Source organism: Trichechus manatus, unplaced genomic scaffold, assembly GCF_000243295.1.
Source record: "Trichechus manatus latirostris isolate Lorelei unplaced genomic scaffold, TriManLat1.0 scaffold00029, whole genome shotgun sequence".
Taxonomy (NCBI): Eukaryota; Metazoa; Chordata; class Mammalia; order Sirenia; family Trichechidae; genus Trichechus; species Trichechus manatus.
The window spans coordinates 18,532,141-18,553,917 of record NW_004443965.1 but is presented as its reverse complement, the minus strand read 5'-3'; the positions used below and the strand labels follow the sequence as shown (position 1 = coordinate 18,553,917).

The following is a 21,777-nucleotide window of genomic DNA, read 5'->3' as shown; positions in this document are numbered from 1 at the left end:
GGCAGAGAGGGTTAGGAGCTGGTTGAATGGACATTGGGAATCAGGGGTAGAAAGGAGGAGTGTGCTGTCACAGTATGGGGAGAGCAATTAGAGTCACATAACAATGTATGTATAAATTTTTGTATGGGAAAAAAATTAAAAATAAAAAAATGGATATTTTTCCTCAGAGGAAGAAATCAATAATAGAAAATAGAGTCAAGGATCAGTTACCTTCTTAAGACTCTTTTCTCTGTTTTTGTACTAGCACTTTATTAACTCTTCACTGTGTCCTCATGTGTTGTTGAAAATATAATCACCGGCATTTAAAAATGTAAATTTGTTTTGGTTTTCATATTAGTTATCTGGTGCTGCTGTAACAGAAATACCACAAGTGGATGGCTTTGACAAACAGCAATTTAGTCTTTCACAGTTTAGGAGGCTAGAAGTCCAAATTCAGGGTGCCAGCTCCAGGGCAAGGCTTTCTTTCTCTGTAGGCTCTGGGGAAAGGTCCTTGTCATCTTTCTTCCCCTCACCTAGGAGTTTATCAGCACAGAGACCCCGGGTCCAAAGGATGCGTGCTCCTGGCTCTTGTTTCTTGTTGTTAATGAGGTCTCCCGGTCTCTCTGCTGCCTTCTCTATTTTATATCTCAAAAGAGATTGACTTAAAACACAACCTAATCTTGTAGGTTGAGTCCTGCCTCATTAACATAACTGCCTCTAATCCTGCCTCATTAAGATCATAGAGGTAGGATTTACAACACCTAGGAAAATCACATTAGATGACAAAATGGTGAACAATCACACAATACTGGGAATAATGGCCCAGCCAAATTGACAGACATTTTTGGGGGGCACAATTAAATCCATGACAGTTTTATAATCCTTATCCAGGCCCTACTCAAAAGCAGTCGCCATTGAAGACAGAGCTTTATGAGCAACACAGTGTGGACTTTTTCATCACCAAATGAACTAGATGAAGCAAATGTGAATGGTCTGACTCTTTCTGTGATTACCATTTGGGAATGTATAATTTGAGTGAGTACAGCTGTCCCCTACATGGAATACAGAAATACCATACTCAAAGCTGAGTGAAAAGTCAGTTCCCTTGACCACAGCAGATGGCGGAAAGCCTTGTTGTTGCTGTTAGGTACCGTCAAGTCAGTTTCAACTCACAGTGACCCTGTGAATGAAACAGAAGGAAATACTGCCCGGTCCTGTGCTGTGCTCAGAATCGTTGTTATGCTTCAGCCTATTGTTGCAACCACTGTGTCAATCCATCTCTTTGAGGGTCTTCCTCTTTTTTGCTGACCCTCTACTTTACTAAGCATGATGTACTTCTCCAGGGACTGGTCCCATCTGATAACATGTCCAAAGTAGATTAGACAAAGTTTCGCCATCCTTGCTTCTAAGGAGCATTCTGGCTACACTTCTTCCAAACCAGATTTGTTTGTTCTTCCGGCAGTCCATGGTATATTCAGTATTCTTTCCCAACATCATAATTCAAATACATTAACCCTTCTTTGGTCTTCATATTCATTATCCAGCTTTTGCATGCCTATGAGGTGATTGAAAATATCATGGCTTGGGTGAGGCACACCTTAGTCCTTAAAGTGACATCTTTGCTTTTCAACACTTTAAAGAGGTCTTTTGCAGCAGATTTCCCCAGTATGATACATCGTTTGATTTCTTGACTGCTGCTTCCATGGGTGTTGATTGTGGATCCAAGTAGAATGAAATCCTTGACAACTTCAATCTTTCCTCTGTTTATCATGATGCTGCTTATTGGTCCAGTGTGAAGATTTTTGTTTTCTTTATGTTGAAGTAATCCTAGTGGAAAGCCCTAGCATTCATAATTCTCAAAGAGTATACATGTGGGGAGGTCACCTATGGACATTTGAGAAGCTGAGGTAAATCCTGCTAGTCAGCACACAGATTCAGGAGCCAGGCCATCATTCTTCTCTCCCTAACAGCAGTAACTACACCAGAAGAATAGGATTTGAGGAAAAGTGGGTGGTTCCCATGAATGTTTTTCATCATGAATCACATTTCCTTAGTATCTGAAGTTCGAGCTTGAATGGCTGCATCTGTTTGAGTATCATACCATCGCTGAATAATGAGGAAACTGCTCGGATTATCATAGGCCACAGTATGAACTATAATGCAAAATCACTCAGCAAATGTTCTTTCCATAAAACAAGCCATATTAACTGCTTTTATATGCATAGATTCCATCTTTTGTTTTCTGAGGATGAAATATGTTTTAAGCTACCATGTCTCTTCAGAATCAGAGTGGCTTTGAATTATTCTCTAACATTTTAGTATTAGGTTATTGTACAAGCGCCATTGTAGATCTGATGTGAAAATGTGAAGTGAGTTCATACATCTATTTAGGTGTAATCTTTCCAAAAGAAATGTGATCAGAGTTCATTCTGGCAAATTCTTGCTTCATCCTTTGGCTTAAATTATAAAGGCATTCTCTGATTTCTGAGAAGGATATTCTGTGGGAGGCAGAAAAGGAAGCATCATATGAGAATGATTCAACTGGAAAAGAGAAAAGGAAATGGAAAAAAAGGGTCGAACAGTTCTTTTGGGAAACTGTGCTGATTAGGCTGTTGGTACCACCAAGAGATAAAGGGCTGCAGGAAGTTGATGGGAGGATATTTTCTGTAGCTAGAAATATCCAGGTACGAATTAGTTAGAGGCAGCGTGCAATCCAAGGTCTCAAAACTGACATCCAGTAGGGGCCCAGGTAGGCCATATGAAAGAGTGAAGGGAACTGAGTGGGCTGAGGTGGGCTGGAGAGCACATGCCCACTGATTTAAAGCAGTGGCTGCCAACCAGGCTCCATTGATTGCTGATTCCCCTGTGGAAATGTGGGCCAAATGTTGCCAGATTTGTAGCCTTTTTTTTTTTTTAATTCAGAAAAGCCACAAATTCATGTTTTTATGTGAAATAACACAATTTTCAAATGTTGGCCAACAGAAAAAGTTTGCCGACTAAAAATGGCCTCGGCCATTAGCATCTATCTCTGTTAATTAATCATCTGCTTGTTTGCTCAGAATGTTTGCAGACTGTTGAATGTGAACAATTAGAGAAATGCCTGGATGGTTGTATCATTCTGTGTTTGTATTAGTAACTATGACCCGTGTAACCTTCTTAATTTCTTTGCTGCTTTCAGAATGGCACATTAGGGAGTGTTACAACTTGTCAATACCTGTCAGCTTATTAAAAAAAAAAAAAACACTACTAAATATAGAAAAAAAGGGAAATATATATTTGTCTTTGGATTATTAATTAATTGAGGTCAAAGCTATTTATGTAGCCTTAGGAACATGTTATGGAGTCCTTGGGTACTACAAATAGTAATCGAAAGATTAACTGTTCAAGTCCACCCAAAGGTACCTCAGAAGAAAGGCCTGGTGATCTGCTTCCAAAAAATGAGCCATTGAAAATCCTGTGGAGTACAGTTCTACTCTCATACTTCACCATGAGTCAGAGTCTACTTGATAACAACTGGTTTTAGGGATATATTAAACATTTCTGGAATTGAATCTAAGGAAAGGAATTATAATTGAGCATTTGCCTCTGAGTCAAATTACTTGAAAGACCTTGTCTTTAACTAAGAAGACTTTATTTAAATTATCAAATAGCTCATATATTGCTGACTTGCATCAAATAAGAGCCATTAATCTTATTATAATCAAGATCAAGACAAATGGCCTGTCAGGTATGTAACAGAGTCCAAGGTCAGCATGCATGCTGAGTACTGGGCATAAACATATTTCAACTTTGTCTAAATGAGATCCTAAGGGTAAATTTAAAAAATGCTGTCTTACCCTAATTTCTTGTTATTTTTATGATTTAGTAGCTGGTAGGAATTAAATTTAAAAAAACGTATACAAAATATTGACAAATGCCAATTTTCACAGAAGAGTTATGGCCATTTCTGCACAGCTATTTCTGAATTCCCAGTAAAGAGTAAAAAGCTATGATCAGCTCCTCTGCTTGCAAGTATGGAACCTACATCAAGCATTTTCCCTATTCCAAGAATCAAAACTTAATGTAGCCCAGTGGATCATCCATTCTCTCTTGTACTTCCTGCTGCCTACTTCTCCATCCCCCAATAAAGTGTTTGGGTAACATGAGATGAAGGGGAAGGAAGGGCATGGGTGACACCTGTGGAGAGAAAACTCATTAGAAATGTATGCATTTGAAGGCAAGTTGCATCAAATGACTGACCTTTAAGTTCATAAAAACTCTAAGATCTTAGGACTCTCTGATAATTTGATATTTTCATCATAGTTTTTTTTAGTTACAGATTCGATATCTGTATCTATCATTCAGCATCAAAATTTCAAACATCAGTGTTATACTCCTAATGCAATTATACCTTCGGGGGGGTTTGAGGTCTGTAGGATCCCGCACTCCTAAACTTTCAGGGTTCTTTTAAAAATTGTATTATTGTTTATTATATTATTTCTTTTTATTATATTATTATTTTAGCAGATATTATTTTATTTATTACTCTTATTCTCTTCTATCTCTTCCCTCATGTGAAATTGTCAATAGCTATCTTCTTGCCACTCTCAATGTAGCCCAGCAGGCATATCCATCATTAACCTAAGTGTCTCAACCTGGGACCACAAAGTATGTTTACACTACATTTTTATAAACAAATTATGATAGCTTGAATTCCTATTGGATTAATCCTGGAAATTAATTTTCTTCAAAGTATCCACAGTTGTTTTTTTTTTTTTCTGAAAGTACCCAAAAGAAACAACATGAGCCCACTAATCAGTCTGCCATCACAGGCACTATCAGCAACTTGTAGCCCTGCTCTCCCTGTCCTGCTTCAGCTCCCACTGGTCCGCGTCCACTGCCCACAAGCCCCCTCTGTACATTTCCCATACTATCACTGTTCATCTTGAGAAATCCAGGTGAAGGGGGGGCTTTGGGAGATGCTCTGGAAGCCAGTCTCCAGGTGGCAGAGTGGTGCTGGGTTCCACACTGAAGTGGGAAGAATGGCCTCCTCTCCAACTCTATGCCATATTTGGTCAGATGGGGGTTGAAGCAGCTCTGCTCATAAACTCTTCATCTATTTCTTGAAACTTATGCCTCTACTCCATTTCTCCACAGAAGTTCAAATTTATTCTAGATTTCTGGTGGAGAACAGACACCATTCAACCCACCACAGTTCTCTTCCTTTTTCCTGGGTCTATGTCCTACCCAAATTGACTTCTTCCATCCTCCAGGTATAAAAGAGATGCCCCCAAGAATGTCCATGAATGCAAATACTGGTGATGATAGAGGTGGAGATGGGGATAGCAAAAGAGAAAGAGCTAAAGGAGGATGTTCTTTGTGGGGAAATCTCGCCCTAGCTCAGTGGTCTAAAAAAGACCTCAATGGATTTTAATTCATTCATACCACAAATATTTATTTCATTCCTATTTAATGCAAGGCCCTGTGCTATGCACTGTGGAACATATGGAAAAGAGTACAATATTTTTGCTTGTTTGTTTGTTTACAAAGGAATCTTCTATAGCTCCTCTTCCTACAAAATAGCACTTAATTAAATGCTTTATTTTAAGGATTTTGAAAATTCTAGTAGCTTTGTACTTCTCACTGAATAGTAGAATCAGCTTTCACTATGGATATTCTAGTGCTTTGTAAGCTACACAGTGTTTACACAAACATTCTGTCACTTAATCCTTTCCACACATCTGTCGGCTGGGAATTATTTCCTATTTTACATATGAGAAAACTGAAGCTGTGAGAGGTGAAGCGACTTACCTTCAGCCACACAGCCTGGAGCGATAGAGCCAGAATGTGCAGCCAGAACTTCTGACTTCCTGCCCATGGCTGTGTCCATTGTCCGTAGGCTCCTCTCTCCAGTCATGCACTAGTCTTTGTCTATAAAGAATTTCTGGGTAATAAGATGCAAGAACACAGATTCTTTCTTCTCTTGGAAGTGCACACCCTTCCTCACCATTTGTATTCACTCATTTACCCTCAGTTGGTGTTCTGATGTATTACATAGATCTAAAGAACCCAGTTCACAGGAGGGACAGCAGGGAGCTGTCAGAAGGAAATCCACCATAGGAAGAAGGATTCTGACACTTTACATAGTTTCTAAGAGAGTAGTAAAGTGCCAAAATTATCAAACAATATCATTAATATCACACACAAGTAAAATTTTGCTGAAGGTAAGTCAAAAGTGGTTGCGACAGTACATTGACAGGGAGCTGCCAGAAAATCAAGCCTGATTCATAAGAGGATGTGGAATGAGGGATATCATTGCTGATGTCAGATGGATCCTGGCTGAAAGCAGAGAATACCAGAAAGATGTTTACCTATGTTTTATTGACTATACAAAGGCATTCGACTCTGTGGATCATAACAAATTATGAATAACATTGCGAAGAATGGGAATTCCAGAACACTTAATTGTGCTCATGAGGAACCTGTACACAGGTCAAGAGGCAGTCATTTGAACAGAAGGGGATACTGTGTGGTTTAAAGTCAGGAAAGGTGTGCATCAGGGTTGTATCCTTTTACCATACTTATTCAATCTGTATGCTGAGCAAATAATCCGAGAATCTGGACTGTATGAAGAAGAATGTAAGGATTGGAGGAAGACTCATCAACAACCTGCGATATGCAGATGACACAACCTTGATCGCTGAAGGTGAGGAGGACTGATAAAGATCAAAGACTACAGCCTTCAGATGGATTACACCTGAACATTAAGAAAAAGAAAATCCTCACAACTGGACTGTCATGGATTGAATTATGTCCCCCAAAAAATTTGTGTATCAATTTGACTGGCCATGATTCCTGGTATTGTGTGATTTTCTTATATGTTGTAAACCCTGCCTCTGTGATGTTAATGAGGGAGGGTGGGTGGCAGTTGTGTTAGTAAAGCAGGACTCAGTCTACAAGATTGGATTGTGTCCTGAGGTAATTTGTTGAGACACAAAAGACAGAAGTGAGCAGAGAGACAGGGGGACCTCATACCACCAAGAAAGCAGTGCCAGGAGCAGAGCATGTCCTTGCACCGCGGGTCCCTGTGTGGAGAAGCTCCTAGTCCGGGAGAACATTGATGAGAAGGCTGACAGAGAGAGAGAAAGCCTTCCCTTGGAGCTGATGCCCTGAATTTCGACTTTTAGCCTACTTGACTGTGAAGAAATAAATTTCTCTTTGTTAAAGCCATCCACTTGTGGTATTTCTGTAGTAGCAGCACTAGATGACTAAGACATGGGCTAATAAGCAACATCATGATAAAACAGAGAAAAGATTGAAGTTGTCAAGGATTTCATTTTACTTGGATCCACAATCAACACCCATGGAAGCAGCAGTCAAGAAATCAAAAGACGCGTTGCATAGGGCAAATCTGCTGCAAAAGACCTCCTTAAAGTATTAAAAAGCAAAGATGTCACTTTAAGGACGCAGGTGTGCCTGACCCAAGCCATGGTGTTTTCAATTCCCTTATATGCATTTGAAACCTGGACAATGTATAAGGAAGACCAAAGAAGAATTGGCGCCTTTGAATTACGGTGTTGGTGAAGAATATTGAATATACCATTGACTGCCAAAAGAGCGAACAAGTCTGTCTTGGAAGAAGTACAGCCAGAACGCTCCTTAGAAGCAAGGATGGCAAGACTTCATCTCACATACTTTGGACATGTTATCAGGAGGGATCAGTCCCTGGAGAAGGACATCATGCTCGGTAAAGTAGAGGGTCAGTGAAAAAGAGGAAGACCCTCAGTGAGATGCATTGACACAGTGGCTGCAACAATGGGCTCAAACATAGCAACGATTGTGAGGATGGCACAGTGTTTTGTTCTATTGTACACAGGGTCGCTATGAGTCGGAACCGACTCGGCAGCACCTAACAACAAGAGAGTAGTGTTCTGGGTATAGCATGGTCTCTGAACTCTCCTCAAACCAGGCCCTGGGGTGGAAACTGTGGGTATGAACTGGAACTCGAAATACTAAATGCTAGAGCTTTGTGTCCAATTAACTTTGCCTCCAGATACTTCTTTTCCAGCTAAATGTAAGACACAGCAAGCAATCTTTTTCTAACTTGCAGTCTCTTGCCTGGAGGAGGAGGAGGTGAATTCTACTTTCCCCAGTCTTAGGTAGTAGTCAATTTCCAGTTCTTCTACAACCAGGAAGAGACAATGGCAGTGATGGCCAAGTTCCAGCTGAATTGGCACCTTTGTGGTACAGTCAGGGCCTGAGGCTGCATATGCCTAGGCCAGCCTACTGTGGTGGCGAGCAACGGCTGCGACTGTTTAGACATCTACTCGTATTTTACAGAAATACAACCCTAAGGATTTCTGAAGCTGCCTGGGGAGCCCAAGCAGATGGGCGCTCGGAGCCATTGAGATCTGAGGGCTAATGCTAAAGGGCTTTGTAGCTGTGAGTGCAAAATGTGAAGAGTGTGAGACGTTCATATGTCCCTTAAGCTGCAGCTCCTCATTTGCCCTCCAGCCTTCCCCCGTACCAGCTCTAAAAGTAAACAAAGTTCTCTAAAACCTGAGCACTTACAAGAACACACACTTCTCTTTCAAATTTAAAGACCAACTACCCCATGAAAATTGACTAACATACTCCAGTGCTATTATCTCAAGAAAGAATAATTGTAATACATTTTGAGAGGCTCTATTATACAGTCCTGTCCATAGCATGCAGAAGCAAATGATGGGGGGGTGGGGGGTGGGGGTCCCAGGACACCTCTCTGCATGGTCTGGATTCCAGCAGCAGCAGAGTGTAGAGCAGTGGCTCTTAACCCTTAGAATCCTCAGGGAGTTTTTAAAAATACTGATACTTGGGCCCCACCCATCTTAATTAAATCAGAATATCTGGGGGTGAGGCCTCAGCATGATATTTTTAAAAATCTCCACAGGTGATTTGAGAACCTGCAATCGTGGTTGAGAACCACTGGTGTAAAGGACAGAGACCTGGACTGGTCATTAGAAGCCCCCAGGTAGAGTGTCAGCCAAGCGTTTCAACTGAGAGATTTTGATCAATGCCTTTGACCACTCTGGGCTGCAGTTTTTGTATCATTTTTAAGTTGTTGTTGTTTTTTAGCTCCAAAAAGTTGTATATGTATTACAGCATTGCTTATGGCAGTGGAAAATGAGGAATGACCGAAAGAGCCAAAAGGAGATTAATTAAATAATGATATACCCAGGTGGTAATATATTATGCAAGCATTTAAAATGGTATAAAGTGAAAAAGCAATTTATAAAATGGTTTTATAGTATTAGCCCATTTTTAAAACAAAATGAAAATTATATTTTATGCATATATATTATGTATATACATATATGTGTGTATACACACACACACACGTAATACCTACATATTTGCAAGGATATACACCAAAATCTTTACAGTTTTTCCCTTCTGGATTATAAGTGACTTTCTTTTTCTTTTTACCTATCTGTATTTTCTAAATATTCTATATTAATGTATTAAAGACATGTATTTTCATGGAATATGTTAAAAGAAGTATATTAATGTATGTTAAGGCTTGAATACAGTTGTAGAAAATCGCAAAAATAATTATATATATGTAGAGATCTATGTCTCATATTAATTAGGCAGGTATATGCAAAAACCTGCTGCTTTACTTGTCCTCTAGGTTACCTGCAAGAATATAATACCCTTAGACTTGTTTACCTCTCTGATTTGGGGGTTAAAGATCTAGGGAAAGAGTGAGAGAAGGCATTTCTTCCACAGTACTTGTTGTGGGCCCTGGCAAGGCTTCCTTCATCTCAATGGAGAAGATAGTCAGAGAGGAAGCAAGAGTGAGAACATCAAGAGGGCAGAGAGCTGAGTGAGGAGCCTCTTGATCTTTTCTTCTTCCCTAGAGTATCCTGTCGTGTATTTTGTTGGGTGTGATGGCAATTATGAAGATAAAAGGAGAGACATAAGTGAAAGGGCTTAGTACACATTAAGGCACATAATTTCACAATCAATCCGTGCATGTCTCCATGACGTAAATGGCATAACTTAGCTACTTACCACATGTGTGACGTCAGACATCGTTCTCATCCTCTGCAAGCCTGTTTCCATCCCTCAAAATGTGAGGATAGTCATACCAACCTCACTGGGTTACTATGAGAATTAAATGGTATAAACTCGGAATTGACTTGAAAGCAATGGGTTTTATTTGATTTTGGTTAATGCATGTGCATAACCAAACCAGTTGCCATGGAGCCAACTCCAGCTTATGGCAACTCGGTATGTCTAAGAGTAGAACTGTGCTCCATAGGGTTTTCAATAGCTGATTTTTCAGATGTAGATCACCAGACCTTTTTTCCAAGGTGCCTCTGGGGGGACTCTAATTAATCTCCAACCTTTTGGTTAAGCAGCTAAGCACGTTAATCATTTGTACACCTAGGGATTCCAATATAGGCAAAGCACTAAGCAAAATATCTAACACATAATAAGTGTTCATAAGTGTTCAATAGGTGCTAGCTGTTATTATTATTAAAACTTTTCCAGTATTCATTACTAAAAAAATATTTTTAGAATTGTTAAGATTTTCATTGTAATCCAGAGGAAGAGAATTGAACAAATTTTTGTGTATGGCTTTACCAGTTTGGAATGGGAATGATAAAAATGGTTTGGAAGATTACATTTTAATTAGAAAAATGTATTTTTTTTTCACCATTTCAGAACTTTAAAAAAAAAGCATAATTTTAAGTGTTCAAAAATAAACCCCCTGTGGTCTGACACCAAGAATAGACTGTTTTATTTCAGAAAGAATGCCTTAGAGAAATGATGAGCCACAAATAAAGGCAGTTACACTAGAATATGACTTCAGGTTTAATGAAACTATTTTTCTGTTATAAAGGTAATTAGGTCTTTAGGAATGTTTTCAAAATGACACAGTATATGCCTATAATATAATAAATGTATCTTGACTTTATTGTCAGGGCTATGGTCAAGAGAACCAGGACTGGGGAAAGGAACCGTGAAAAGAAACTCTCATGCATTAACAATTTTAATTCACAAGCTTTACTGAAATAGTTTATGAAAACAACATAGACCAGTGGTTCCCAAAGTTATCTGCACATTGGAATCACCAAGGGAACTTCAGATAATACTGGTGCTTGTGCCCTATACCCCCAGAGATTCTGACTTACTTGGCTACTGTGTGGCCTGGATGCCAGAACTTTTTTAATATCCCCAGGCCATTTTGATGGGCAGACAAGTTTGGGAACCACTGACAGAGACAAAGGATCCATCTGAGTAAGCATGGCCTCAGGTGTCTCCCTTGCTTCTGTTCCTCAAGAGAATGTTGCTGGGAGTGGCAATGGAGAGCAGCCCCAAGAGCAGTCTCCCTTTTCCTCCCCTCTCTTTAGCCTGCCCTCTGCTGGAAGAGTTATATCAATGGCCCAGAAACATCCAAAGCCAATGACCACATTTCATCTGCAATCTTTGCTGTGGCAGCATCTTGCCACCTCCCTTTCTCTATATCTCTGCTTGCGTTTCTACAACCTTCCTTTAGCTGTGCCTGCATCACAGGACCAGGCAACTTCCATTTATGTCCACTTTTTCCATGGGCAGGATTTTGATTCTATACTGAATAATATCAATAAACTTGGAAAATATGGGTTTGGTCACATTAATTTTATGTAGAAGCCAAAGTTCAGATAATAGCTTCAAAGGATCTGGTGATCCTTTCCTCTTGTATCACACACTCCAGGTTCAAAGCCCTGTTAGAAATGTCCAGTTGATTATTTGTAGCATCCTGGCTGCAGGGAATGGGATGAGGAAGAATCTCCCTATTTCAGCTTCCATAGTGGGATATTGTGAACCCTCAAAATCATCTATAATGGAAATCCTCCTGATTCAAAGGTCACTGGACTTTCCACTGTGCCATGGCAAACACAAATAGCATCTCAATGTGGTTCAAATGTATTAGATAATTGACACCTTTTTTGCTTTTCCCTTCATTTTATTTATACTTTCTAGGAGTCTAAATAGCTATGGAGCTTTTGTTAACCAGAACCAATTGCAAATCAGTTCCAACTCATGGCAATCCCATGTGTGTCAGGGTAGGAGTGTGCTCCACAGGTTTTCAATGACTGATTTTTCAGAAGTATATTGCCAGGCCTTTCTTCTGAAAGTGCCTCTAATGGACTTGAACTACCAACTTTTCGGTTAGCAGCCAAGCAAGTTAACTGTTTGCACCAGCCAGGGACTCTATAGCTACATTATTTATCAGTAATTGGGGAAAATGGCAAGCAAGAGCAGCTAGCTCTGCATATGTTAAGCAAAATGTGGATTTATTGTAAGGCTATGCGGGGCTCATACAATTGAATGGATGGGGATGAAGAAAAAGGCTTAGAAGATGGACATGAACCAAGGGGACTGCACAGGCTATACAGCAGAAACTGGTTGGCCAGGATGCCCTCCCTGCCAACACCACTGATGGATGCTGCTGCCCCAAATGAATCTTAACCATCCCTTCCTCCTGGACCATACACTCTGGCTTCAAAGCCCTGGTAGGAATGTCCAGTTGATCATGTACAGCATCCTGGCTGCAGGAAGTGGAGAAAGAGACACTCTCCCTATTACAGCTTCCATAGAGGGACATTGTGAACCCTCAAAATCACCTGTAATGGGAATCCCCAAACAGGAAGAGGGTTGAATGTTGAACAGCCAAAAAAAATGGCATCTGTCTCCTGCAAAACAACTCTGATTTTAAAAGGTATATCTATATTCTTCTTTCAATTTTCTTGCAATATTAGAAAAATCTCTTAAGAGAGATTTCCAAGCAATATTTCATTATTCATAAGCTAATATAAAAAGAATATCTTTATTCATTCTAAAAAAATCTGTGGTTAACAAAATAAAGTCACTGGAGATCAGTCAATTTGCAAGTTGAGAAAAAAATAAAACTCTGCATCTGGGGAGTTTGTCAGGGTGCAGTAGTTAAGAGCTTGGGTGCTAACTAAAATGTCGGCAGTTCAAATCCACGAGCTGCTCCTTGAAAATCCTATGGGGCAGTTCTACTCTGTCCTATCAGGTTGCTATGAGTTGGAAACGCCTCCACGGCAACGGGTTTGAAGTTAGGAGGCTTGTAGATTTACATTCTCATTAGCTTTCTAATCCAGCTCTGGGACATGAAGAAGTCATCTGCATGAAATAGGGTCACAGCTACTCTAGGCCAGAGTTTGCAAACACACTCCTTGTTCGTTCACTCATTTGTTCACCCTTGATTTATTATATACTTTTGTGTGTGAAGCACTGGTTCTGGGAATACAAAGATAAAAATTCATAGATCCTGAAAAAAAATACCTTGTTTGTGCTTGTGTGTAGGTCAGCTTGTCCCTGCATGTATGATACTGTGGGTGTGTAAGTGCATTGCTATGCAAGAATTAGAGATAATCTAAGTTTTTAAGCTGCATAAGGTGTTTGGGTAATTTATTAATGACATTGGAGGGGAAGAGAGACAGTGTTAAATTTTTTATCATCTTGGAAATTCATCTCCTGACCTATCTTCTAGTTTCCTGCCAGCTGGGTTCTTCTTCCTCTTTTGTTGTGCGCATACACACACAACTAAGAATAAAAATTGCTCATTGCTTATCAATAGATATTATTTTTAGAGAGACTTAGGTCTTGAGAGATTTTGTTTCATAAATCTTTTTGGAATACTTTCTTTTAGGAAAATAAAAAGGAGGAGCTCACCAAAGACAGATTTAGACTTAAAGTCAGGCTAATTTAGGTGATAAAAACTGAGCTGGAACCATATATGGGAAGAGCTGAACAATGACTTTCTGTTATCATTGATTTAAATCTTGTTCTAAACAGTGCAAGCACCGCCACAATTTATTGTAATATCCTTTTTTCCTGGAGCTGTACCTGGGTTGTATCAGCTCAGTGTCTATTTTCATAAACCAGAACAGAAAGGGCTTCCTAGAACAATGAAGCTTAATCTGCAAAACACAGAAAGGCAGAATGGACTTTATAAAGAGCATTTATTCTTAGGAGAAATTGTGTAAATACTTTTTCAAGTGTCAAAATAATCACCTTTCGCTTCTGGAAGTTGAATATAAGATCATCTAGGTTTTCTTTTTTAGGTGTTCTGAAGGCCATTTCCATTTAAAAACAAATAAGCAAAAAAAAAAAAAAGATGATCTAGTTTCCGACTTCTGTAATCCTTACGGAAGTAGACTGCCACATCTTTCTCCTGTGGAGCGGCTGGTGGGTTTGAACCACTGACCTTTTGGTTAGCAGCCAAGTGCTTTAACCACTGTGCCACCAGGGCTCCCTATATAAAATAATGAAACAAATTTTTTCTATGTCCTTCAGTCCTTATCTTTAGTAAACAAGTAAAATGGCTTGAACCTCTATCCCACATACTTTGGGGAGTCTGGTGACCTTGTACCCCTACAGGTCCATTCTGGCCTAGTATATTTGGGTAGAAGGGGGGTTGTTCCACATTTGCTACTGAGTTAGCCCATGCTCTGCATCCTGAATCACTAATGTTACCAGACTACCTCCCTCCAATGTTACTCTTGGCTCTTGTGTCTCTGCATTTCTTTTCTCACAGCTTCATCACACATATACAGTGATTGAAATCTGGACTACCACTCCTTCATTAGCAATACTAACAAGGCTATTGTTACCAATTAATCTCCCCTCCTGCCTAAGCATTCCCTGGATACTATCACCCAGAATTCTTCCATCTATTGATATGCTGCAGGTGATAATCACACCAGTGTTTCTCTTGAACCACATATGCAGGCCCTTCATTTCATTTCTTTTCTCTTCAGTGAAATATCACCCTCCCCCTGCATTCAATTATCTTCTCATCACTTCTAAAATGTCATCAGTCTTTTTGTTGCTTGGCTCTACCAATCCTTCCTAGCTTTAGAGAGACTGATGGGATTGGTGATACTGAAACTCAGCCAGGATGAGTTAGGTTTTCCCAGCCCTGACTGTATTAATGAATAAGAAGCTGTGGAAATCTCTAATACTAGATTCCAAGACAAATGACTCTATTTTCCTAATTTCACGGGCTTTGGAAAGCATATTTCATAAGGTCCAAAATTATTCCCTTGAACAAGGGATCTCTAGCTTGGCTGCATATTAGAATAACCTGGAAAGCTTTTAAAATTCCCGATGTTCAAGCCACATACTAGATTGATTACATCAACATCTCTATCTCTGGGGTGAGACCTAAACACTAAAATTCTTAAAAACTCTCGGGTGATTCCAATGGGCAATCAAAGCTGAGAACAGGGCGTTGAACTGGTTTCATCTGGTTCAAACCCCTGCTGAGAATTTGTGTTTTGATCCCAGATATACTGAATCAGAATCTACATTTTTAACAAGATCCTCAGGTGATCTTTTGTATAATAAATTTAGCATTAGCATTGCCTAGAAATTTGTTAGAAATGCAAATTCTCAGCAGGGGTTTGAACTGGACCAAACAGGTTTGAAGCCCTGGTTGAGCACTACTGCCCTAGAAAGCAGCAGGATGAGGACATAAATATAAAGACTATCACCCAATATTTTCTTTCTTCTATAATTGAACTTATTTACCTACCAGAGACCTGGGCTTTAGAGAGCAATTTCCCACACATTCAAGGGTTTATGCCTTTTTGTATTTAGACACATAACCCTGCTAGAAGTAAAGGTAGGAGATTACTCCAACTTTGTTTTCCCCATGCCTGTTTATGAGCTACAATTATTCATTCAACAAAGATTTATTGAGCATCTACTACATACCAGGAATTGAGGGTATCCCTAGGAAATAAAGCAGACATGATTTTCCCTCATGAACATGAGTGGGAATTGACTTGAGGGCAACTAACAACAAAAGAGGAGACAAACAATAAATAAGAAAACAAATAAATAAACAAGATGATTACAGAAATGATTTGTGTACAAAGACAGTATGAACAGATAATGTAAAAGCAAGTGTGCTGCATCCAGGGGTGGGGGGTGGGGCAACACATTTAGGTGATCAAGGAAGTCCTCTCTGAGGGGGTAACATTTGAGGTGAGACCTGAATGATAAAAGGAGCTAGCCATTGGAAGATCTGGGAGAGAACATTCCACGCAGAAGGGAGAGCGAGTGCAAAGACCTCAAGGCAGGAACAAACTTGGCAAGTTCTAGAACCTGACTGGATTGTGGTGAGAGTGGGAGAGCAGGGTAAGACAAGGACAGGGAGGAAGTTAGGAATCAGCCCAGCAGGGCATGTTAGGTCACAGGGAAGAATGGGTTTGATTCAAAATTCAATGAAAAGCCACTGGAGGGCTATAAGCAGAGGAATGGTGAGATTTATGTTTTTAAAATGTATGGGGAAAGACTATACAGGGCAAGAAAAGGATCACTTGCCTGGGTGGTAGATGATTGTGGCTTGTTTTAGAGGTAAGACCAACAGGACTTCCAGAGGGATGAGAGTTGGAGGTCGGGAGGATAGCGAGGGAAAGGGAGGAATGGAAGATGAGCCCTTCATTTTTTGCCTGAGCAACTGACTCAGTGGTGGTGCCATGTCATGAAACAGGAGGTCTAGGAGAGGTGCATTTTGGAGGATGAGAGCAAAAATCAAAAGCTCTGTTTGAGCATATTAATGTTGAGATTCCTTTAAAAACCCATGGCCATTGAGTCGATTCTGACTCATAGTGACCCCATAGGATTTCCAAGGCTGTAAATGCCCACAGAAGCAGACTGCCACATCTTTCTCCCACAGAGCCACTGGTGGTTTCAAACTACTGACCTTTCAGTTAGCAGTCTATCGCTTTAACTTTAGGCACCCATTAATGTTCATTAGGAGCTAATGTCCATTAGACAAGTTTGGAGCTCAAAGGAAAGGTCAGTACTGTAAATTTAAATTTAGAAGTCACTGGCATGGAGGTGGTATTTAAAACCTGGGGACTGGATGAATTCATTTAGGGAGATAATGTAGATAGGAAACACAAGAGAGCTAAGGACTGAACACTGGAAGTGCTCTTAAAATTTAGGAAGAAAAGTATCCAATAAAGGAGACTGGCGAAGGGCGAGGGATTTAGAGGTGTAGCGCTCTGTAAGTCAACAAAAAAATGTTTCAAGATGAAGAGTGTGACCAGTTGTGCCAAATGCTGCTGAAATGTTGAGTAAGATAAGGACAGAGGAACCAGTGGATTTTGTAGACAGAGATTCTTGGTGACGTCTTAGTTTCCTAGGGCTGCTATAACAAAATACCACAAAGTAGGCAGCTTTAAAGAACAGAGATTTATTATCTTACAGTTCTGGAGCCTAGGATTCCAAATTCAGGGCGTGCGCAGGGCTATACTCTCTCTGTGTAGGCTCCAGGGGAAGATTCTGCCTCGTCTATTCCAGCTTCTGGTAGCCCCAGGAGTGTCTTGGTGGTCCTTGATTTGTAAATGTATCTTTATATGGCGTCTTTCCCCTGTGTGACTTACCCTGTCTGTTCTCCCCTTTTATAAGATACCACTCAGAAGGGATTAAGACACATCTACTCTAGTGTGACTTTACTGATAACATCTTTAAAGAAAGAACCTATTTCCAAACAAGATAGCGGTCATAGGTACAAGGGTTAGGATTTCAATATATCTTTTGAGGGGACACAATTCAATCCATAACAGTGACTTGACGTGAGCAGCCAGTGGAACACTGAAGACAGAAGCCCAGAGTGTTGAGGAGACTATGAGAGGTGAGGAAGTGGAGGCAGTGGCTACGGACTTACCTAACAAGAAGTTTTGCTGTGCGTGGAAGCATGTACTTACTCCCTTTCCCGGTATGGACCTCTGAATAGGCAGACCTATTACAATGTGCATATTTCTCTTGTCAGGGCGCATATGCCTGATCCCATATATTCCATGCATCCTCTGGTTGGTGTAATAGCCATGAGAAACTTGAATGAATGCTTGGGGTAGGATCGGTTTTGCTCTCACTCCATCCATGAACAACTGTGCTGGAAACATGCTTCCAACTAGGCCCAACTCTCCAGCTAACCAATACAATCAAAGAGCAAGCTATATGGTCAGCTTGAAATGGCTATAAATAAAGATTGATTACTCAATGATAGGAAAGGTTCTCTAACATAGAGAGCATCAATTTTAAATAGCTTAAAATAAGACTTCTTCATTTTCTTATTCATTTCAACTTAAAACCTGAGAACAAATTCACGTGGCTTTTAGCTGAACTAGATTTTCATTCCCCTTCCATAGCAGATAGGAAAACATACATCCTCCTTCTTGGATATTAAATGGCCCCGACAGTACCTTTTAGATTGTGGCCTCAAGAAGCAACTGAGTGTATTTAGTCAGTTACTGTCAGAAGAATGGCTTAATATCACTTTTGAAAAAGGCAAAAATTAGTCTTGTGACACAAGGTGTTTGAAATCAAAGTGAATAATACAAAAGACAAAAAAGATTTACTTATCTGGGGTGTCCATGTAGACAGGCCCACTGGGGAATAGTCATGACTGAAATAAATTACTCTAGAGGTGCCAACTTAAATCTCTCTTTTATAGAGGAGAATAATTTGTCACTCCTAAAGTTAAAATAGTCTTGACTTGCCTAGCAGGACTTTCAGAAATGGAGTCCAGAGATGTCTTTGGGTAAGTAATGTCTTCATTAACCATCAAGGAATAGCCAAAAGGTGACTAAGGGTAAAAGCTAGGGAACCATGATGTTGGGCAAGGCTGAGTTTGAAGGCAGAAGCTTGCAACCATAGCAGTAAAAGAATATCGTTCTGTTTTCTGTGGGCAACCCTCATTTGGAAGCAAGAGGTGGTGAGGAAATGAAGAACATATTGGAAATTCTGACAGGGACCATGTCAGTAATTTAGTGGGCATCAGATAACCCAGATGAAGGAAGTGGGGAGAAAAAGAAATTGTGTTATCAGGGTGATTATGTTCTTCCAGTGTTTATTGCCAAGTACATTCACAATAAAAATCTGAATACGTTTAGTAGTAGTAGTGGTGGTAGTAGGAGTAGTGGTAGTAGTAGTAGTTACAAGATGAAATTCTTGATCTGATTTGCATATATTCCTGCAACTCATCTTTGTGCAGAGTAGGGTTGGTTCCTCATCAAAGCATGAAATACATATCACTCACTTTACTTTTTAAAAGAAAATATATGGAAAGCATAAAAGTAGTCTGTCAATCAAAAACAGAGAATAACTACACTTCAGGTACTGTAGGTATTTTCTTAACTGACCTCCACTTAACTGAGTCACTGGATTTAAGGGAAGCTTTCCATTTCCTCTGTAAAGCCTACTACCTAATGCCCATGCTAGCAAGATACTTCTAATACTGCCACGGACTTCTGCCCCATCAGTTGTATGTTTATTAAAGTCAGTTATGTTGGTTTCCAAACCTATTTACATTTCTGCTATACTTTTGATTAGGTAATTTGATGAAATAAAAGGGCAAAAAAAAGTTGAATGCTTTATAAAGTGTCCATAAAAGTGAGCTGCTATTCACCTGGAGCAACAGAGGAAGAAGGAGAGTCAAGAATAGGAGGAGGAAATGGAATGTGTGGCTAATTGCCTCCATGAACAACTGCCTCCTTTGCCATGAGACCGAAAGAACTGGATGGTGCCTGGCTACCATTACTGAACATTTTGATCAAAGATTCTATAGGAGATTCCTGATCAAAAGGGGGAAAATTTAGAATAGAATTTCAAAGTCTCATGGCATCTACACTTTCTGGAGTCATGGAGGCTGGATGAACCCCTGAAACTATTATCCTAAAATAACCTTTAAACTTTAAATCAAAATTATTCCCTGAATTCTTCTTAAAACCAAACAATAGTTTAGCTTAACTAGTAAAAAATGTCAGCCTTGAGCATTGTACTCTTTTAAAATCTACTATATAGGATCAAAATTGACAACAGCAACTGGAAAGATTAGATAGGAAACTTAGGGGGCAGTGAGTTTATGTTAATGGGGGAGAACAACTCAGAAATGGAGAGTGAGAATGGTTGCACACCTCAGAAGGTAATCAATGTCACTGAATTGTACACATAGAAATTGTTGAATCAGTGTATGTTCTGCTGTGTACGTTCTCAACAACAACAAAAATATTTTTTAAAAGTGAGCTGCTAAGAAAAAAATACTGTCAAATTAGGTGTGAACAAGATAACTGTAAAGGGTGGGAAAAATCATAAAATTCTAAAAGGATTCTGTGTTCCATGTGCATCACAAGTGTTTTTAAGTTCTTGCTGCACTTTAATGAAATTGAAACTGGAAATTCAAGATGATGTATTATGGGTGTGGTTTTTGCCAGATGGAGAATTCCAATCATGATCCATACTCAAAGAGTAGAATTTGGCCTATCATTGGAAGACTGGTAGATGAAATTACAGCTATATGTCTCAGCTTAAAATAGTGTTTAAGATATGTAGATTATATTATTATGTTGTTAGGTGGGTGCTGGCAGGTCGATTCTGACTCATAGTGACCCCATGTGACAGAGTAGAACTGCCCCGTAGTGTTTCTAGGTTGTAATCTTTATGGGAGCAGATTGCCAGGTCTTTTCTCTTGTGGAGCTGCTGGGTGGGTTTCAACTGCCAACCTTTCGGTTAGCAGCCGAGGACCTTTGTGCCACCAGGGTATAGCTTGCTTATTAACCCCCAATTACCAGTTACAGTGACACTAAGAGAGCTTCTACTTAACTTGCTTTGTTGTTATGGTTGTGTGCTGTCGAGTCAATTCCAACTCATAGCGACCACAAAGGACAGAGAGGAAGTGCCCCATATGGTTTCCTAGGCTGTAATCTTTTCAGTAGGAACCCTGGTGGCACAGTGGTTAAAGTACTCGACTGCTAGCAAAAAGGTTAGCGGTTGGAACTACCAGTCTATCCACGTGAGAAAGATGTGGCTGTCTGCTTCTGTTGAGATTTACAGCCTTGGAAACCCTATGGGGCAGTTCTACTCTATGAGTCTAGGAGTCAGAATCAACTCGATGGCAGTGGGTTTGATTTGGAATCTTTACAGAAGCAGATTGCCAAGTCTTTTCTCCCACAGAGCAGCTGGTGGTTTTGAACTTCTGACCTTTCAGTTAGCAGCCAAGCACTAAACAAACCATTGGCCGCCAGGACTTCTTCCACTTAACTTGCTAGGGATGTTAATTTTGGACTCTCCAAGCTTTACCTCTCACTAGAAGCTCCGCTAAAACCATTTATATTCAAGACAAATAACCTAGGAATATGTTAGCCAGGAGTTCTCTAAATTCTATCACTGGATCAAGTCAGATCACCAGAAAGCTATCTTTGCAAACCATATTACTCTGTAGATTATGATGAAAGTTCTTTGCATAAATACAATTTTAGTATTTGACTCTTGACTTTTATTGAGTATTCATAAAAAGGATAAAGAACATCTCTACCCTGTCTGTTAAACTGCCATCTAAGCTATCCATTATGATTTTCAAAGCCTAGTATATGAAGAACCATGTGATAAACTCCTCTCAGTGTTAAATGCCTGAAGGCAGCTGCATAGAAACACTGAGAAGAGTGGGAATGCCACATGGAGAGAAAAGAAAGAGGAGAAAAATCATCAACTTAGGCCAATTAAATATAAAGCCAATTACTAAGGGGACCATAGTCTTGGGGAACATCTAGCTCAGTTGGCACAACACAGTTTATAAAGACAATGTTCTACATTCTAACTTGGTGACTAGAGTCTGGGGTCTTAAAAGACTGTGAGCAGCCATCTAAGACACTCCACTGGTCTCACCCCTTCGGGAGCAAGGGAGGATGAAGAGAACAGGATACAAGGAAAAGATTAGTCCAAAGGACTAATGGACCACAGCTACCA

General features: G+C 39.9%; 1 protein-coding gene and 1 long non-coding RNA gene across 2 annotated transcripts in view; one reads left to right on the top strand and one right to left on the bottom strand.

Annotated features, from left to right (window-relative positions):
* Positions 1–21,777, top strand: part of RGS7BP (regulator of G protein signaling 7 binding protein) — a 140,102-nt gene that overhangs the window by 21,449 nt on the left and 96,876 nt on the right. The window lies entirely within an intron of this gene.
* Positions 5,875–21,777, bottom strand: part of LOC111820212 (uncharacterized) — a 29,958-nt gene continuing 14,055 nt past the window's right edge. The window contains exon 3 of the long non-coding RNA XR_002823751.1: positions 5,875–5,902. This is a non-coding gene — a long non-coding RNA (uncharacterized LOC111820212). The remainder of the gene's footprint in view (positions 5,903–21,777) is intronic.